The 17031-nt window shown below is 42.2% G+C and overlaps 1 pseudogene across 1 annotated transcript; it reads right to left on the reverse strand.

The window, feature by feature from the left end:
- Positions 1-730: 730 nt before the first annotated feature.
- Positions 731-1786, reverse strand: LOC308418865 (glyceraldehyde-3-phosphate dehydrogenase-like; annotated as a pseudogene). The gene has a single exon. The product of its transcript is annotated as a glyceraldehyde-3-phosphate dehydrogenase-like (transcript).
- Positions 1787-17031: the final 15245 nt, after the last annotated feature.

Consider the following 17031-nt stretch of genomic DNA (forward strand, 5'->3'; position numbering starts at 1 on the left):
TGTCTGCAGATACGTAGTTCGGGCTCTTATTCCCAAAGCAGATGCCTCCATAACAGCTACATCCTTTCTTTTCCGTGCAGTGCATATGAGGAGAAACAGGATAATTCCAGGGCTCACAGAACACCTTTTCCATACATTAAAACAGGGAGGGTTGAGGTGGCTCAGAGCCTGCCTGGCCTGTGTGAAACCCTGGCTTCCACTCTAGCAACAGAATCCTAAACCAGCAGCAGGCAGCAAACATACAGAAAAATCACGTTGATACTGAAAAATAACTTGCTTTAAGAAGCAGGAGGCTTACATCTTGTTCTACATGTACCTTATGCTCATTGTAACTAGTAAGATTTTAATGCACACTATCAAACCTTTAAAAAAAAATCAAGTACTGACAAAAACGTATTCATATACTTTTATGCAAAAATGCTTAAAATCTGTACACTTATCTTTGTTTTTTTTAAATAAAGTTGTTCAATTTAATAATTATAAAAAAAGATGCAGGAGGCTTTTCTTTCATTGTGAGGAAAACTGATGTCGCTCTTTGGCTTGACTTCCTTTCTGAATAAGAAGACAGGTTTTGGGGGGGGCAGGGGGAGTGCACTGGAACTTTACTGATGATATTCAAGAGAGTAGGGAGGGCTCCCTAGGCCCCTATTATTAGGGATGGAAATTGTGAAGGAGATGCTCAGTGTTGGGAGCCAAGTTGGGATGAGACTCCTCAGCAACTGAGGGCCTCTCTCTTGCTCTCAGTGTCCTTGCTGGGGGGTGGGTGGTCCAGGGTTTCTTACTCCTTAGAGGCCATGTAGGCCATGAGGTCCACCACCCTGTTGCTGTAGCCGTATTCATTGTCATACCAGGAAATGAGCTTCACAAACTTGTCATTGAGAGCAATGCCAGCTCCAGCATCAAAAGTGGAAGAGTGAGAGTTGCTGTTGAAGTTGTGGGAGACAGCCTGGTCCTCAGTGTAGCCCAGAATGCCTTTTAGTGGGCCCTCAGCTGCCTGCTTCACCACCTTCTTGATGTCATCATACTTGGCAGGCTTCTCCAGGAAGCATGTCAGATCCACAACAGATACATTAGGGGTAGAAACACGGAAAGTCATGCCAGTGAGATTCCCATTCAGCTCTGGGATGACTTTGCCCACAGTCTTGGCAGCACCAGTGGAAGCAGGGATGATGTTCTGAGCTGCCCCACAGCCATCATGCCACAGCTTTCCAGAGGGGCCATCCACAGTCTTCTAAGTGGCAGTGATGGCATGAACTGTGGCTATGAGTCCTTCCACGATGCCAAAGTTGTCATGGATGACTTTAGCCAGGGGGGCTAAACAGTTGGTGGTGCAGGATGCATTGCTGACAATCTTGAGGGAGTTGTCATATTTCTCATGGTTCATACCCATCACAAACATGGGGGCATCAGCCAAAGGGGCAGAGATGATGACCCTTTTAACCCACCCTTCAAGCGGGCCCCGGCCTTCTCCATGGTGGTGAAGATGCCAGTACACTCCACAACATACTCAGCACCAGCATCACCCCCATTTGATGTTAGTGGGATCTTGCTCCTGAAAGATGGTGACGGGTTTCTCATTGATGACAAGCTTCCCATTCTCAGCCTTGACTGTGCCATTGAATTTGCCATGGGTAGAGTCATACTGGAACATGTAGACCATGTAGTTGAGGTCAATGAAGGGGTCATTGATGGTGACAATATCCACTTTGCCAGATCCTGAGCAGAAGGCAGCCCTGGTAACCAGGCGCCCAATATGGCCAAATCCTTTCACACTGATTTTCATCATCTTGTCTAAGGGACGAGGCTGGCACTAGGGGAGAAGATGTAGCTGTCTATAGAACAGAGAGCAGCAGAGAGCCAGAGACAGTTCTTATAAGTCTGATTTTCTATCAACACATTATTTTTTCTTGTTTGTTTAAGACAAGATCTCATGTAGCCCAGAATGTATTGAAGCTCTCTATGTAGCTGAGGATGATTTTGAACTCCTGATCTTTCTGCCTTCATTTGCCAAGTGGTGAGATCATGTATTATACATAACAGGCTGACTTCAATGATCTACTTTTACAAGAATTAGAGATGATTATTTTCTACTATTAAGTCCTCAAAGTAATTACACACACAGACACACACACACACACACACACATACACACACACATATATATGGACCTAGGACAGGTGGTGGTGCATCTTTAATCGCAGCACTTGGGAGACAGAGGCAGGAGCATCTCTGAGTTCAAAGCTATCCTGATCTACATAGTGAGTGCCAGAATAGCCAGGGCTACACAGAGAAAGACTGTCTCAAAAAGATAAAAATAATAAATCATCAAAGAATTAATGAAAGAAAGGAAGGAAGGAAAGAAGGAAGGAAGGAAGGAAGGAAGGAAAAAAAGAAAGGAGAAAAAAGAAACAAAACCAGACCAGAAGGACCTCAAAGCCAAATGGGACACGGGTATGTCATACATCAGCATACATCTGGCTAAAGATAGGCTTAGAAAACCAGTGCCTCAGGCAAGCTATAGTGAGCCACACAGGAGCGAATCTTAGTTTACAGGATGGGCCTGAGGTAATGTGAGGACAGAATTACTTCAGATACGGAATTTTTTTGTTCTGTTTTTATAGTAACAAATATGAGTAGTAGGTATTTATAATAGAAGAGAATTAGAATAAAGAAGTATAAATCGTATTGGCATAATTTTATATAATATATATATATATATATATATATATATATATAGTTCTGTTTCCTAAACTAGTTCCCTCAAGAACTTGGTATTAAGAACCCAAGACAGGTATGGTACTGAGTGCTGTAATCCCAATACTAGGGAGGCAGAGGCCAGAGAATTGCTTAGAGTTCAGGGTCAGCCTTGATTACGCAGTGAGTTCTAGGCCTATTGTGGTTACAGAGTGAAACTATATCTTAAAAAATATAAAAATTGAAAATTAGAAACAAAAGCAAAATAAAAAGAATTTCTCAATAGTTATATGTAATGGCCAAAATTGAAAACTGGTATATACTCCCTTGCTCTCTCTCAGGAAGCATAATGTACATTATTATTAGATATTGAGAAGTCCTCATAAAAGAAAACTGCTTTGAATTTTTATAATTCAGTGTTCATGAATTGATTTATGCACAGAATACCTTCTTGCTTATCTCTATTGACCTTTTCCAAGTCACCCTGAGAAATCTTCCACAACAGTAGTGTCATGTCCTGACTCTTATGTGCTCTGTTAAGTGTTGCTGAGTCTGATCCATAAGGGTCCTGATTCCCAAACCTTAAATTGTGGTAATAATGCTGGGCAGTGGTGGCCCATGCCTTTAATCCCAGCTCTCAGGAGGCAGAGGCAGGCAGATCTTTGTGAGTTCGAGCCTTGTCTACAGAAGGAGTTCCAGGACAGAGAGGGCTATGCAGAGAAAGCATGTCTTGAAAAATAAAAAACAAAACCACACACACAAATGTGGTAATAACAGTGATCACCACTTAGTAGAGATGTCAGGTGATGTACTCAAGGATTCTGTGTACCTTGGAAACCAGGTCCTATAGAAACAATGCCATTATCTCAGCAACAGCAGATAATAAGGCCCATCATTAGATTCTGCAAACCTAGGGGAGCAGATGCGCCACACCAATGCTCTGTCCCTAAAGGGATTTATATTCATTCTCAATCCTTCAGTAAACAAACCATTTTATGCTAGTGCGTGTTTTAAACAGATTGCAAAAGAAAGTAGGAGAATGATAAGGAGCAGCGAACCAGCAAGATGGCTCAGCAGGTAAAAGTGATTTCTGCAGGAGCCTGGAGGTCAATCCTTAGAACTCAGGGGGAGGAGAAAACCAATTCCCCAAAGTTGTCCTCTGACCTCTACTTCTACTTCGTGGTGTGTGTGTGCCCATACTCTTACACACACACACACACACACACACACACACACACACAGTATAATCATCATAATAAAATAAACATTTCAAAGAAAGGGAGGGGCTGGAGAAATGGCTCAGTGGTTGGGGCACTGGCTGAACTTCCAAAGGACCCAGGATCAATTCCCAGCACCCACAAGGCAACTTACTCTGTAACTCTAGGTTCAGGGGATCAGAAACCCTCACAGACACAGATAAAGGCAAAACACTAATCAATAATCAATGTACATTAAATAAATAAATAAATAAATAAATAAATAAATAAATAAATAAAGTTTTTTCTTAAAGAGAGAAAAATATACAGGGCATAATATATTGTTGGTTTATATTAACTTGGTTTTTGAATTATCATGGAAACAAAATTCTGGGTGTATGGGGGAGTTTCTAGACTGGGTTGATTGGAATGGGAAGGTTGTCTACAACTATGTACATCACCGTCCCATGCGCAAAGGCCCCAGACTAAAAAGCAGGAAATGAACCAAGAATCAGCATTTATTTCTCCCTGCATCCTGGTTGTGTATGTGGTATGATCAGCTGCTGCCTTATGTTCTTCCCACCACCATGCTTTCTCTGTCATGACTGCCTGTCTCCTCAACTGTGATAAACTTTTCTTTCCTTAAGTTGTTTAAGGCAGATTTTTTTTTGTCATAGCAATAAGAAAAATAAACAGAGACAGCACCTATTGGGAACTGGGGCCAGGTGTCCCAGGAATCTTATCTCTGTAATCCTCTACCTAGAAAGGTAGAAGCAGGAGACTGGAGCATTCCAAGTCACCCTTGGCTATATTTAAAGCTAGCCTTGGATACATGAGACCCTGACACCCTGACTCAAAACAAAATCATAAAACAAATTATCCACTCAACAGATGCTTAGCTGTTCTCAACCTGTGGTTTTTGACCCTTATCAGGAGTCACACATCAAATATTCTGCATATCAGATATTTTCATTATAATTTAAATTGGGGTGAGGAGGAGGCAGGGCTTATTGAACATTAGTGAATGCAGAGAGCCATGGCTGCTCAGGGTGCTGAGAGTGAGTAGTAGTTGAAAGTTGTGCCCTAAGTAAGACATTTATATCTATCCCCCCCCTCCCGCTCGATAGGGCTCATGGAACATTGCAGAGGGCAGAAAGAATGTAAGAACCAGAAGATAGGGAGAAGGGATGAGAAATGCCATCTCCTAGATATGATGCAGCCATTGCAGACTTGAACTCACAGTAGCTGCACTACTGGGCCTTTACAACTGGTCCTGTCAACTATCAGTCACTGAAGGAGGAGCAATACCCAAAAGCAGGAAACAAGGTCCACCCTCAAGGGGAGGGTCTTAGTCCACACTTGATCGCAAAGAAACCTACTCAACTAGTTCAAGAAGTAGAAGAGTTTGGTGGATACAGATTACCCAAAGAGGTAGGACCAGGAACAAGCTTCTGTCCGAGGACAGGACTTTGAGGTTCTACCAACTCTGCTTCTCTAAGGTTCTGCTTTATTCTCTCAGTCTTTCCAGGCCTGACTATTTAAGCCCCAGATTTAGATCAATTCCAACACATGACATAAGAAATTTACATCAGTCCAGGGAGTTGGGAGGTCATTGGTGTGTAGTTCTTTGCAGCCAAGGTCATCATATTCAGTGTTAGCAATTAGTAGCTCTGTCTGAAGTCCAGTGGGTGTCTCCATCCGTATTCACTGGCTCCTATGAATTCTATTAAGCAAGGGTTGGGCCAGTTTCTGGTGGTAATTGTAATCCCATCTGTCTTCCTTTTTGTTCTGCTAGGTGTATTTTGTTACTTTTGGAGATAAAACCCAGGGCTTTATGTATGCTAGACAAACACTGTACCACTAAATTGCATCTCCAGTCCTCTCCTGTTATATCAACTCTGTTCTCTTTGGTACTTAAATGTGAAGGACACCAAGAATCTAAAACTGTAGTCATCTAGAATGTAAATTTTGCTTTTATTTCCTCAGGTGGAAGGAGGAGATGAGACCCGTACCCAAGCTGTGTGAATACATGGCTTCAGCTGAGCTCAGAGTGTTTCTTTCTCTATTCTAACAATCCCTAGGCCTAGACCTGGAAGCTTCTAGCCTCCATGCAATCTAATTGTCCAAGCTAACTGATTCAATCTGGCTTCTCTCAGCTTCTCACTGAATTGCTCTGCTTTGCCTCATACTGACTTTGGCAATATGTTCTAATTTTCTGGCTCCTTCTCATTTTTTGACTTGTTCTGTCTTCATCTGTATATAGCTTATTCTCTCTGTAACCTGGCTTTGTAAAATTGTCTTGCTAAAACTGCCACACACCCCTTTCTCTCCCTTCCTGCTCTAAAGTAGCTTCTCCTTTTTATCTGTTGTTATTAGCGTTAGGCAAGTCCTATCTCTAGCTCATTTTGTGAGATCTTTTCTGATTTGTCACTTTTTCTGCTCCTCAATTATACATTTTCAAACATGGCTGCTTCCTTTTACAAACTAACCTTATCTTCATTGTTAAGGATTAAAGGTGTGTAATAAGGGCATGTCTGTATTCCAGCCAGATCATACTGAATCCAAGGCATGTCTACGTTTCAGCTGGATCACATAGTACTAGAAGGTTTTTGGATGTGATCTCTTGCCTGATCAGCCATTTTTTGAATTAAAATTTCTCTATAATAAAGAGAAAGAGTTAAGAAACTGAGCATTCAGTATAGAGTACCATTACTAATAGCTAGACAAAAACTTCTATGATCTTTCTGTTAGCAATTTTAGACCTAGAAGAGAAAGGGGATCTTGGATTAAACAGAGGTTTGGAGTCAAGTGAAGATAGGGAGGGTCTGGCCTCTCAGAAGAAGCAAATCTTCAAGGAAAATCTCAGGCCTGGCTTTGTAGGATGGAAAATGGTCAGCTATGGGGCCATAGGGAGGGGTTAAGGATAATGGCTCCAGAGTACAGAAGAAACTTGTAAATGTAGAGAAACACATGGATGCAGATGTGATCTGGATAAATGAGTTCCTTTTTCTAGGCTTCCGTTGCCTCCAGCTCTGCTTTCCAGAAAAGGAAAGTGTAGCATCAGCAGGAGGGAAAGAGAAGGGAGCTGGAGAGAAAGAGCCAAGGGAGCTTTTCTAGCTGAAGATAAAGGTGGGTTAGAATGAGAGGAGATTGAGGGAAAAATGGTGAGACAACACGAAACCTGTGTGAAGGAAATTCCCTCCTCACAACAGGTTTTTACCATTAAAATCCCTTTGGTTTTTACCGCTAAAAACCCAAGGTTGTGGTCCTTTCTTCCTCTTTGTGAATGTTGTTCATCTACTGGATATGACCACTGCTCAGGGGTAAAGAGTTAAGATTAGAGCCCAGCATTCTGTGCAGGGGCACTTACAGTAGGTCTGCAGGATGACCCCAGCAAAATTCAAATACAGGGAAACTCTGTTCTTCATGTAGCCAAAGAAGACAAACTATTATCCTACAGAGGAACTGTACTGATAGATTCCCCATACCTATAATAAAATGCCTGAGACTGGAATACTTTATGAAGAAAATATTTATGTAGATTAGGGTTTTGGAGGCTCAAGAGCATGAAACTACCATGATGGGGAACCAGTGACCCTTTCTCAAGACCAGAGGCCAGAGAAAGACTAGGGTCCCATAATAGCACCACATTAACCAACTTCAGGTCTGGTTTCTTAAAGGTCTCCACACATCAGGTGAGGACTGAACCTCAGACAAATGGACTATGAGGGGCTACATTCAAACCATATCTAAACCATAGCAGGAACTAGCAGTCAATTTCTAAATTCGAAGGCCTTCCAATGTGAATATGGCATATTCTAGCTCTGAACACAAGCCACTGGGTTATATTCTGATTTTAATGACTGTGTGGCTCATGATCAAAGGCCAGCAAATTAATACTTGCCTTTTCCCTTAACTGTACCTGGGGACATTTTGGATGCTAGATGGTAATAGTCCATACTTTACCTACCCTTCAGACAAAGAGATCCTAAATTTCTTAGGCTAAAAGACAAGAGGGAGATGCTGTTAGGTGGACTTGGAAGCAGAAGAATCAGGCTTTTGGGGTGAGTTCTGGGGACTTGCTTTTCTGCTGTATTTCTTGGTAAAGGAACTTAGTGACTATTCTCTTTGAAGGGCTTTAGTGTGAGTCTCTTTCCCTAGAGCAGCACTGGAACCACATTATTAGCCCTTTCTTATAGAAAGACACTATAATGAAAATTGTAATAGGTGACTGCGTGTGGTGGCTTCTGCCTGTAATTCTAGCATTTGAGAATCTGGGGCAGAAGGATCAGGAGTTCAAGACTATTGTGGGCTACATAGTAACTTCAAGATCAGGTTGGCCTATATGAGATCTCAAAAAGGGCTGGCGGTAGTAGGGATGGAGTAGTAGGGATGGAGAGGTGGTTCTGTGATTAAGAGCACTTACTATTCTTGCAGAGGACCCAGGTTCAGTTCCTGGCACTCCCATCTGGCAGCTCAAAACTACCTGTAACTCCAGCTCTAGGGGATCCTAACATTATTCTGGATTCTGTGGGTACCCACACTCACATTCTTGCACATGTGCACACACACACACACACACACACACACACACACACACACACACACACACTTTGAAAATAAGACAAAAAATAATGGGCCAGATATGGTAGTGAACATTTCCAATTGGAGGCAGGCAGATTTATGAGTTTAAGTGTAGCCTGTGCTATAAGGAGAATTCCAGACTAGGCAGGACAACGGAGTGAGGCCACGTCTCAAAAAAAACAAACAAATAAATAAAATTTAAACTAAGATAAAATTGTGTCACCATGAGACAACCCAGCCAGCTGAGAAGGGAATCTCAATCATGGTGTTATGTAAATTAGATTGGCTTGGAGGCATATCTTTGGGGAGCTGTCTTGATTGTTAATTGATGTTGCAGGGCCCAGCCCACTGTGGGTGACATCATTCTCTAAGCAGTTGGTATTGGGCTGTACAAGAAGGTTAGTTAAGCATGAACTTGTGAGTAAGCCAGCAAGTAGTATCCCTCACCTTCGAAGTTTCTGCTTCAAGTTACTGCTTGAGTTCCTATCCTGACTTCCCAGGATCCTGGACTTTTGTGATGGCTAAAGTTGTGTTTTAAGTTTAAATTAATGTGCTTAAGAGCTCTTGAAAACAAAAAAGCCTCTAACCTGTAAGCCACACTTGCCCAAGGATGGATAGCTTCCTGGAATACTAGGGGCTATTGCTCATATGTAAGATAGCAAGCCTCATATTTTGCTTCTGTAAACAAGCTACATTACCTCGACTGCATGGACCGTGCTGGATCACACATAGGCGGGAGGTAATTAGGCAGGAAGTATGTTTGCTCCCAGTAGAAGGAAGGCAGGAAGAGAGTAATAGGTTTTGCTTTTATAAGCTTCTCACTAATGTAATTTGGTGCCATTCTCTGGGAATCCTGGGTGTGGACCTGGCCCATGTCCACACTGTGGCCAGTATTTGATAAAGCTTACTTTGGCTCAAAAGATTGTAGTACTGGTTAATTCTTACCTGTTGGGATTAAGGAAGTCTCTTGGACTATTAGGTTTCAAACGTGGAACAAATGGTGGTGACTATATAACATATCAAAGCAGATGCTGACTGCCAGGTTCTCCCTGCATTTTCAGTCCTTACAAGGCCTTCCTGACTGGCATACCCACCCCCTACTCTGAATCCTCAAGTTTAGGCTGCTGGGCTCTTCCCTATATAACCAGGACATTTTGGTTGCCCACTCTTTTTGTGCCTTTAGCCTTCTGGCTGGTACTCCTGGTTCCTTCTCTCCCCTTTCCCTCTCCCTTCCCCTCATGTCCTGACAAGGCCTAGCTCAGTCTGGTCATGGTGACTCTGGACTTTTCCAGATGTCTCTGCCTCTGGGTCTGTTTTTCCCTTATTTACAATAAATCTCTTCCATATCTAGGAGCAGCCATGTTCTTTTCTTTTTTCTTCCTCCCTCCCTCCCTCCCTCCCTCTCTCTCTCTCTCTCTCTCTCTCTCTCTTTCAATCACCAAACTAGATTACTCAGCCTACAGTTGGAGTGAATTTTAAAACACCATGTGGAGCCCTTTGTATCTGTTCTGTAATGTTTTCAATAAACCTGTGAGCAAGGAAGCAAGAAAGGGACTTTATATGCTAGGCACTTTCTTAGCCACCACTTAATGAAGCTCCACATGTTTACATAGAACAAAACTGGCCATCAAAGAATTTAAGAAACTTAAATGTTTCCTCTTTATAGCAGCTGGAAGTGAGATTCTTCTCACTGTCTAGCTCTGGCTCTTTCCATAACAAAGGACAATTCAGCCATGCCTTCTGTAAGTCAATAACCCTAGAGGGACCACAAGACTGGGATAGCTCAGCCTGCCACAGAGTCTCAGGCTTTTTAAAATTCAGAAGATGCTTCCCTTCCACACCCAGCTTTGTGTCTTACAATGGGAACTATGAGGATTTGTGTTCTCTTTCCTTTTCTCTCAACTGAGGTGCAGGGTTTCTACATAGCCAAAAGCTAGCGCTGAACTTGAAGTACCAGACCCAGCTGGCAGTCATCTTTTTTTAAGACAGGACCTCTCAAAGCACTGGAATTAAAGGTATGTACTACCCACTCTGCTATGAGAGCTCTGTGTAACCCTGGCTGTCCTGGAACTCACTCTGTAAACCAGGCTGGCCTTGAAATCTGAGATCTGCCTGCCTCTGCCCCCTGAGTGCATGGACCCCCACTCAGCTGGGAGTTGACATTTTTGACAAAGTTTTGATGCTATTGGTACCAGACCTTGAGATCAGCTGGCTTACAGTTAACATAGCATTGCTGATGGACAAGCCTTTTTCAAAACACTTTCTAATGATGGTGGGCTGGAGAAGGTGATGGTGTTGCTTTCGTGTGTGAAGGCTAACCATTCCAAAGTGCCTTTAGAATAGATTCAATTGCTCTGAGGGCTCATAAAAACCATGGCTTGTTTTGTATTTGTTTGTTTGTTTGTTTTTCATTGCTTATTTGGGTGCATGGGTAGTTATCGAAGTAGAGGACAATTTGTGGGAGTTGGTTCTCTTTTCTACCATGTGGATTCCGGGGATAGAATTCAGGCTCGGCAGCAAAGGCCCTTCTTTACAGAGCCATCCCAGCAGCCTGAAGTGTGTTTTCTTGACATCTGGTTCCACAGCAAAAATTTTGCCTTCACAGTATCTAACATAGTCATAATCAATCTTCATCCTCTCTGGCTTAGTATTTACCAGTCTGATTACTCCCTAAAATCTAGCTGTGACTGCCAAGTCAATCCTCACGGTGCTTTTGCGGCCAGTCAGCGACAGTCACAGAGAAAGGAGAAAACTGAGTCATCAGAGCATAGTAGTGCACACTGGGGCCAGACAAAGTGAGGCTGTTCTGCTCCGTACTGGAGACAAGCACCCTTTATTTGTAGTATACTTTGTCCTTTCTTCTGTGTTTTTGATTGATAATTATGGAGGGTTTTTTTTGTTGTTGTTGTTGTTGTTTGGTTTTTTTTTTTTTTTTTTTTTTTTTTGTTTTTTTTTGTTTTTTTTTTTTTTTTTTTGGTATTTTTGTTTGTTTGTGGGTTGAACCAGATCCTCATAAACCCAGCCCTATTATGATCTTCAAACTGATGCCCAGGGGTTAGGGTGTGGCTTGGTGGTAGCCTGTGGGGGTGTTACTGTTCTGAAAGGAGCAAATAGATTCTGAGGGACACCCTTGGCCCTCCCTTTGGCTATCCAATTACTGAGACAATAGGTCCCAAGAAACTGGAATTCTCCCAGGAGTCTCATGCTGAGAGAACAAGGCTGGGGCCCTAGTGCCAGCCAGAGGAGAAACTGTCTCCCAGGTTGTACAGTTAGGGCAACCTGGCAGAGACCTACCTTCAAGAGAGACAGGAGTTGAGAGAGGGATGGTTGGTGGTGGGTGGGACCACATTTGCATCAGGATCGCTTAGTTACCTCTTGCCTACTATTTGAATGTCCTGTCAGGACCCTCAGAGATGGACTTGCACTGGCCACTGACCTCTCTGTTCCTCTTTTTGTAGGATGTGGCCATGTTGAAAAGTCTCCTTTTCACCCTTACCTTTTAGCTGGCTTATTTGATACAGAGCCCAGACTCTGACCCCAAAACTCTGGTAACAGAAGGCAAGTATTGTCTAACATTTTAATTTTATTTTGGGGCAATTTATTTATTTTTATTCACTTAAGAGCACGTATGTGTGCCTGCATGCATAGATATGCCCTTGGAGGTCAGAAGAGGTCATTGGGTTCCCCAGTGCTGGAGTTTCAGGAAGTTGTAAGCTACTATGTGGGTGGTAGGAACTGCACCGAGGTCCTCTGCAAGAGCACCTAGTACTCTCAGCCACTGAGCCAGCTCTTAAGCTCCATGTTTAGCATCTTTAAAAGCAACATAAACAGTATACGCCAAACAGAGAGAACACATTTTAAACAATCTTCATTTAGCCGTGGCTTGCAGTGCCATGAACCCATGTTAAAGTAAATGAACAGCATATATTAAGTAAAATGTATTTAGATAGAAGTGCGTATAGGTAATTGATAAAAATGTTGTGACCAGAGACCCACAGAAATTTAACTCTGTTTCTATGGTCACGGTAACTTTGTAAAACTCGACTGCTGTGAACAATGAGAATCAACCCTGTGTTGTAAGGATTCTAAGGGAGCAGAGTACAGGGCAGAACAACAAACATCAAGATTAAAGGGATGAGGAGGGCCATCAACATGGCTCACTGGGTAAAGACACTTGCTGCCAAGCCTGATGTTTGACTCCAAGAAGTTGCTCTTTGACATCCACATGCGGGCAGGTGACATACATGTACCAGATGAAGGACTTAATGGAAAAAATATCTTAAAGATTAAACCATAAAAGGAGAGACTTTAAGCTGACAAGTGTAAATGATCATATATAACACAGAATCATGCAATTTTTCTAGCCATCTCGCTTGCCCGAGTATTCAAGATTATTAGAGACAACAATTTGTGGATTGTTGAAATATCTTGGGCATTCATGAAGATAATACTTGTCTTTTCTTAAATTTTGATGTAATTTAAATTTACTACATTTTATTTATTTGTGTGTGGGGAGCAGTAATGAGCTTGCCTGGTATATGCAGAGATAAAAGGCCAATTAACAGCAATCAGCTCTCTCCTTCCATGAAGTGGTATTGGGTGTTGATATTTTGTTTTAAAACGACCAGTCTTATAGTTGCGTATGACGGTGCATAACTAATCTCAGCACTCAAGAGGCCAGAGTTAGGAGGATTGTAAGTTCTAGGCCAGCCTGGAAGTCATCGCAAGATTGTGTCTGAATAAGGGGAGTGGGGTAGAGAACTTTAGGTTCCCATCTTCATCAATGCTGTCCTTTACGAATGCTGTCTGGTTTCTCCAGTTCATACCTGCATGTGACGTGTGCTATGGAATCCTACCATCACCACCATAAACATGGGAGGGGTAAATTAAAAGGTCTGGGGAGAAGTTCTGCTCATATGCATGGGACAGAGGCAGGATTTCCCTCAGGACAATAAAGATCACTCACTGTCAGCTAAGACTAATGTGTGTGTGTGTGTGTGTGTGTGTGTGTGTGTGTGTGTGTTCTCTCTCTCCTCTGCATGAGTATGCATGAGTGAGAGAGTGTGTGTGTCGTTTAAAAACATGAATTTTGAATACATAAGCTGGTCTTAAATTGTCACAGGCTGAGGGCTGGTTCTGAGAAGGTCCTTGGCAGGTCTCCTCCAGGACACTCCAGGCAGAAGAGAGCCAGGAGAACTGGTTTTTTCACTCTGCAGCTGGGAGGTTGCAATCTCCCTTCTCTTGAAGCACACCCTCAGTTGACAGCATCCTTGTCCTGTGTTGATCTTATCTGGTTTTATGCTTAATCTGCTTCGCAGCAATGGTTACATTTATTAAGAGAAGACACTGTTTTCATTTGAAATGGGCTACATTGACAATCTCTAACAGCAGTTAGAGTTGGGCTTGAAAAGTGAGTGATACACTTTGGGGAGTCTGGAAAGATGGAGCATGAGTAGAAATCCAAAGCGATTTTGCTGAAAACAAATAAATTTTCTCTTATTTATTTGTTTACTTATTTTCCCAGGTGTGGTGGTTTGGATATGCTTTTCCCAGGAGAGGCACTATTAGGAGGTATGGCCTTGTTGGAGGAAGTGCGTCACTGTAGGAGTGGGCATGTCCTGGTCTGCTATCAGAACTGACTCTCTGCTTCTCCACACTCCAAGATGTGAGAAGTCCTCTCTCAGTGCTCCCACGACTATGGACAGAGCTGCCCACGAGCAGGTTACCACCGTGACCGGCTATATTCTGAGCTATGAACCAAAAGTGATCCTTCTGGATTAATTTGGTTCTATCAGGGGATTTGGTCACAGTAATCAGTATAGAGATCCATACCTGAAAGAACCGAAATCAGATATAGGTATGTATATGTGTGTAAACTTTATTTATTTGGGGGGAAGGGTGTATATGCCATTGCACACTTGTGGAGCTCAAAGGGCAAGTTACAGAAGTTAGTTCTTGCCTTCCACTATGTGGGTCCTGGAAACTGAGCTCAGGTCTTCAGGCTTCAAGACAAGTACCTTTACTCAGTGAGCCTTCTCGCCAGCCTCATTCAAGACATGTTTGGACACCAAGATTCACGATGGCATTGTTCACACTAACCAGTCAAGAACAACCCAGATGCCTCCTGTGGATGAGTGCATAGCAAAGATGCTACTTATACACAATAGAGAATTCTCTAGTCTTCAGAGGCCTGTACTATAACTTAATGAGCCTTGAGATGCTACACTAAGTGAGATAAGCCAAATGTCCTGTGATTCTTAGAGTACCTAGGTTCATAGAGACATGATCTAGAATGATGATGTCCAGAGCTGCTAGGGAAGGAAGAAGGGGAGTGGATGCTTGATAGGTATGAAGTTTCAGTTTGCAAAATAAAAGAATCCTAGAGATTAGTTACATGATACCGAACTGTATATCTAACAGTAGGGGACAGTTGGAGAGATGGCTCAATGGTTAAGAGCATTGGCTGCTCTTCCAGAGGACTGGGGTTTAATTCTTAGTACCCACATAGTAGCTCATCACCATTTTCTTCCCCCAATTCCAGGGGGATCTGTCACTCTCTTTTGCACCAGGAACAGACATGATTACACAGACATACACTTTCTGCAAATAAATTGCCATGTTCACTACAACAGAATGATTTTTCTTTTTCTTGCAGGGAGCAGAAAAAAGATTCATGCACATAAATAAAACAAAATTTTTTTGAGGGAGATAGGATCTCATGACGTAGTTCCGGTTTTCCTGGATTTTACTATGTACACCAGGCCAGACTTGAACTCATAGGTATCCACCTACCTCTGCCTCCCAAATGCTATGATTAAAGGTGTATATCCCTAAGACCAGCATTAAAAAAAATATATATATATATATAATATAATTTACATATATTATGTAAGCTATATAGCATTTATTAATGCCTATTAACATGTATAAAATAAAACATACACATTATACATTATATGTTTATATAAAATAGATAGCTCGGGCTGACAATCAGAAGTTATGGGGGATGGTAGTAGGGATGGAGAAAGTTCTAGACTTCCTCACCAGCCTGAGCTGGTTATTCTTTGCTGCCTGAGGAAACAGGAAGGAAAAAGCACTTGTTGTGGCTCTAAGAGGGGAATTACAAAAGCAGGTGTTAAGCAGGAAGAGCCATATTTCTGGAATCCTATTTAGAACCTGGAGAAAAAAAAAATTCCTGGGCAGGCAAGCTCAAAGACTGGAGTTTTAGAAGTATAGCTGACATCAGGCACAAGAGGCAAGAACTGCAGATCTGAGAGACAGAAGCTGAGGGAACACTGTGATACTGGATCCTAGTCTCTCTTGAACCCCTGGTGATGTTCTGGTCTTGACTTTGGCTCAGACACCGAAAGAGGAGCCAAGAAAACAAGCCAAGAGGAAAGCTAAGCCTTGTAGGGGCTCAATTTCAGAGTGACCCCAGCCAACAGCCAACAGACAACCGGAAACTACTGTTCTCAAAGGGTTACCACTATAAGGCACTGCAGCTGAGATGTCCCATTTGATGCCCAGACGACAACTTTCTGTCTGTCTTCTAAACTCTGCTTACCCATCCCTATTTCCAGAGGCTCCTCAAATCTGTTTTACAGATTTAACACGGAGTAGGTTGCCCTGGATGTTGCTGAAGAAGTCTATCTGAGGTACTTTTACTGCTCTTCTCTCACACTTTTGATTCAGTATTCTTTTCTGGTTGTAGGAAAAACGTGTGTGTGTGTGTGTGTGTGTGTGTGTGTGTGTGTGTATACCTAATATATATATATATAGTGCTTACCATTTCACTCATTTTAGAACATACATTTAGTGGCATTAAGTACATTCAACATGTTGTGTAATCATTACCAATATCCTTTTTCATGACTCAGAATAAAAGCTTGGTGCCTATTAAACAGAAACACACCAGCTCTAGGTAACCTGGAATTTCCCACCTATCTCTCTGAATTTGCCTTTTCTACCTTGGATAAGAAGAATGTATCCCTTTTAAAGGTTGAACAATATTCCATTGTATGCATAGACTACATTTCATTTATTCATTCATGCTATGATAGACACTTGTATTGTTCAGCTATCTTGAATAACGTTGCTATAAACATCAGTCCATAGTTAATCTGTTTGAGTCTCTGTTTTCAGTTCTTTTGAGTACACACACCGAGGAATGAAGTTGCTAGATGGAAGGATAATTCTGTTTACCATTTTGTGGAATGGCCTGCCTGCCTGTTTTCTACAGCTGTATCCTTTTACATCTCCACAAGCAATGCACACAACCTCCAGTTTCTCAGTCTTTACCAACATCCCAGTGTGTTTGTTTTAGTCGTCATTATCCTCACAGCTATGAAATAGTATCTGGTTTTCTCAATTTTTAATTATTTAAAAATTTTTTAGTGTGTATAATAAATGTTTTGCCCTCATGTATATGTACACCACATATGTATCTGGTGCTTATGAAGTCAGGAGAAGGCTTCAGCTCCCCCTAGAACTGGAGTTATGGGTGGCTATAAGCCACCATGTGGGTGCTTGGAATGGAACCAGGTTCTCTGCAAGACTG

The sequence above is a fragment of the Micromys minutus genome (genome assembly GCF_963924665.1).
Source record: "Micromys minutus genome assembly, chromosome: 3".
Taxonomy (NCBI): Eukaryota; Metazoa; Chordata; class Mammalia; order Rodentia; family Muridae; genus Micromys; species Micromys minutus.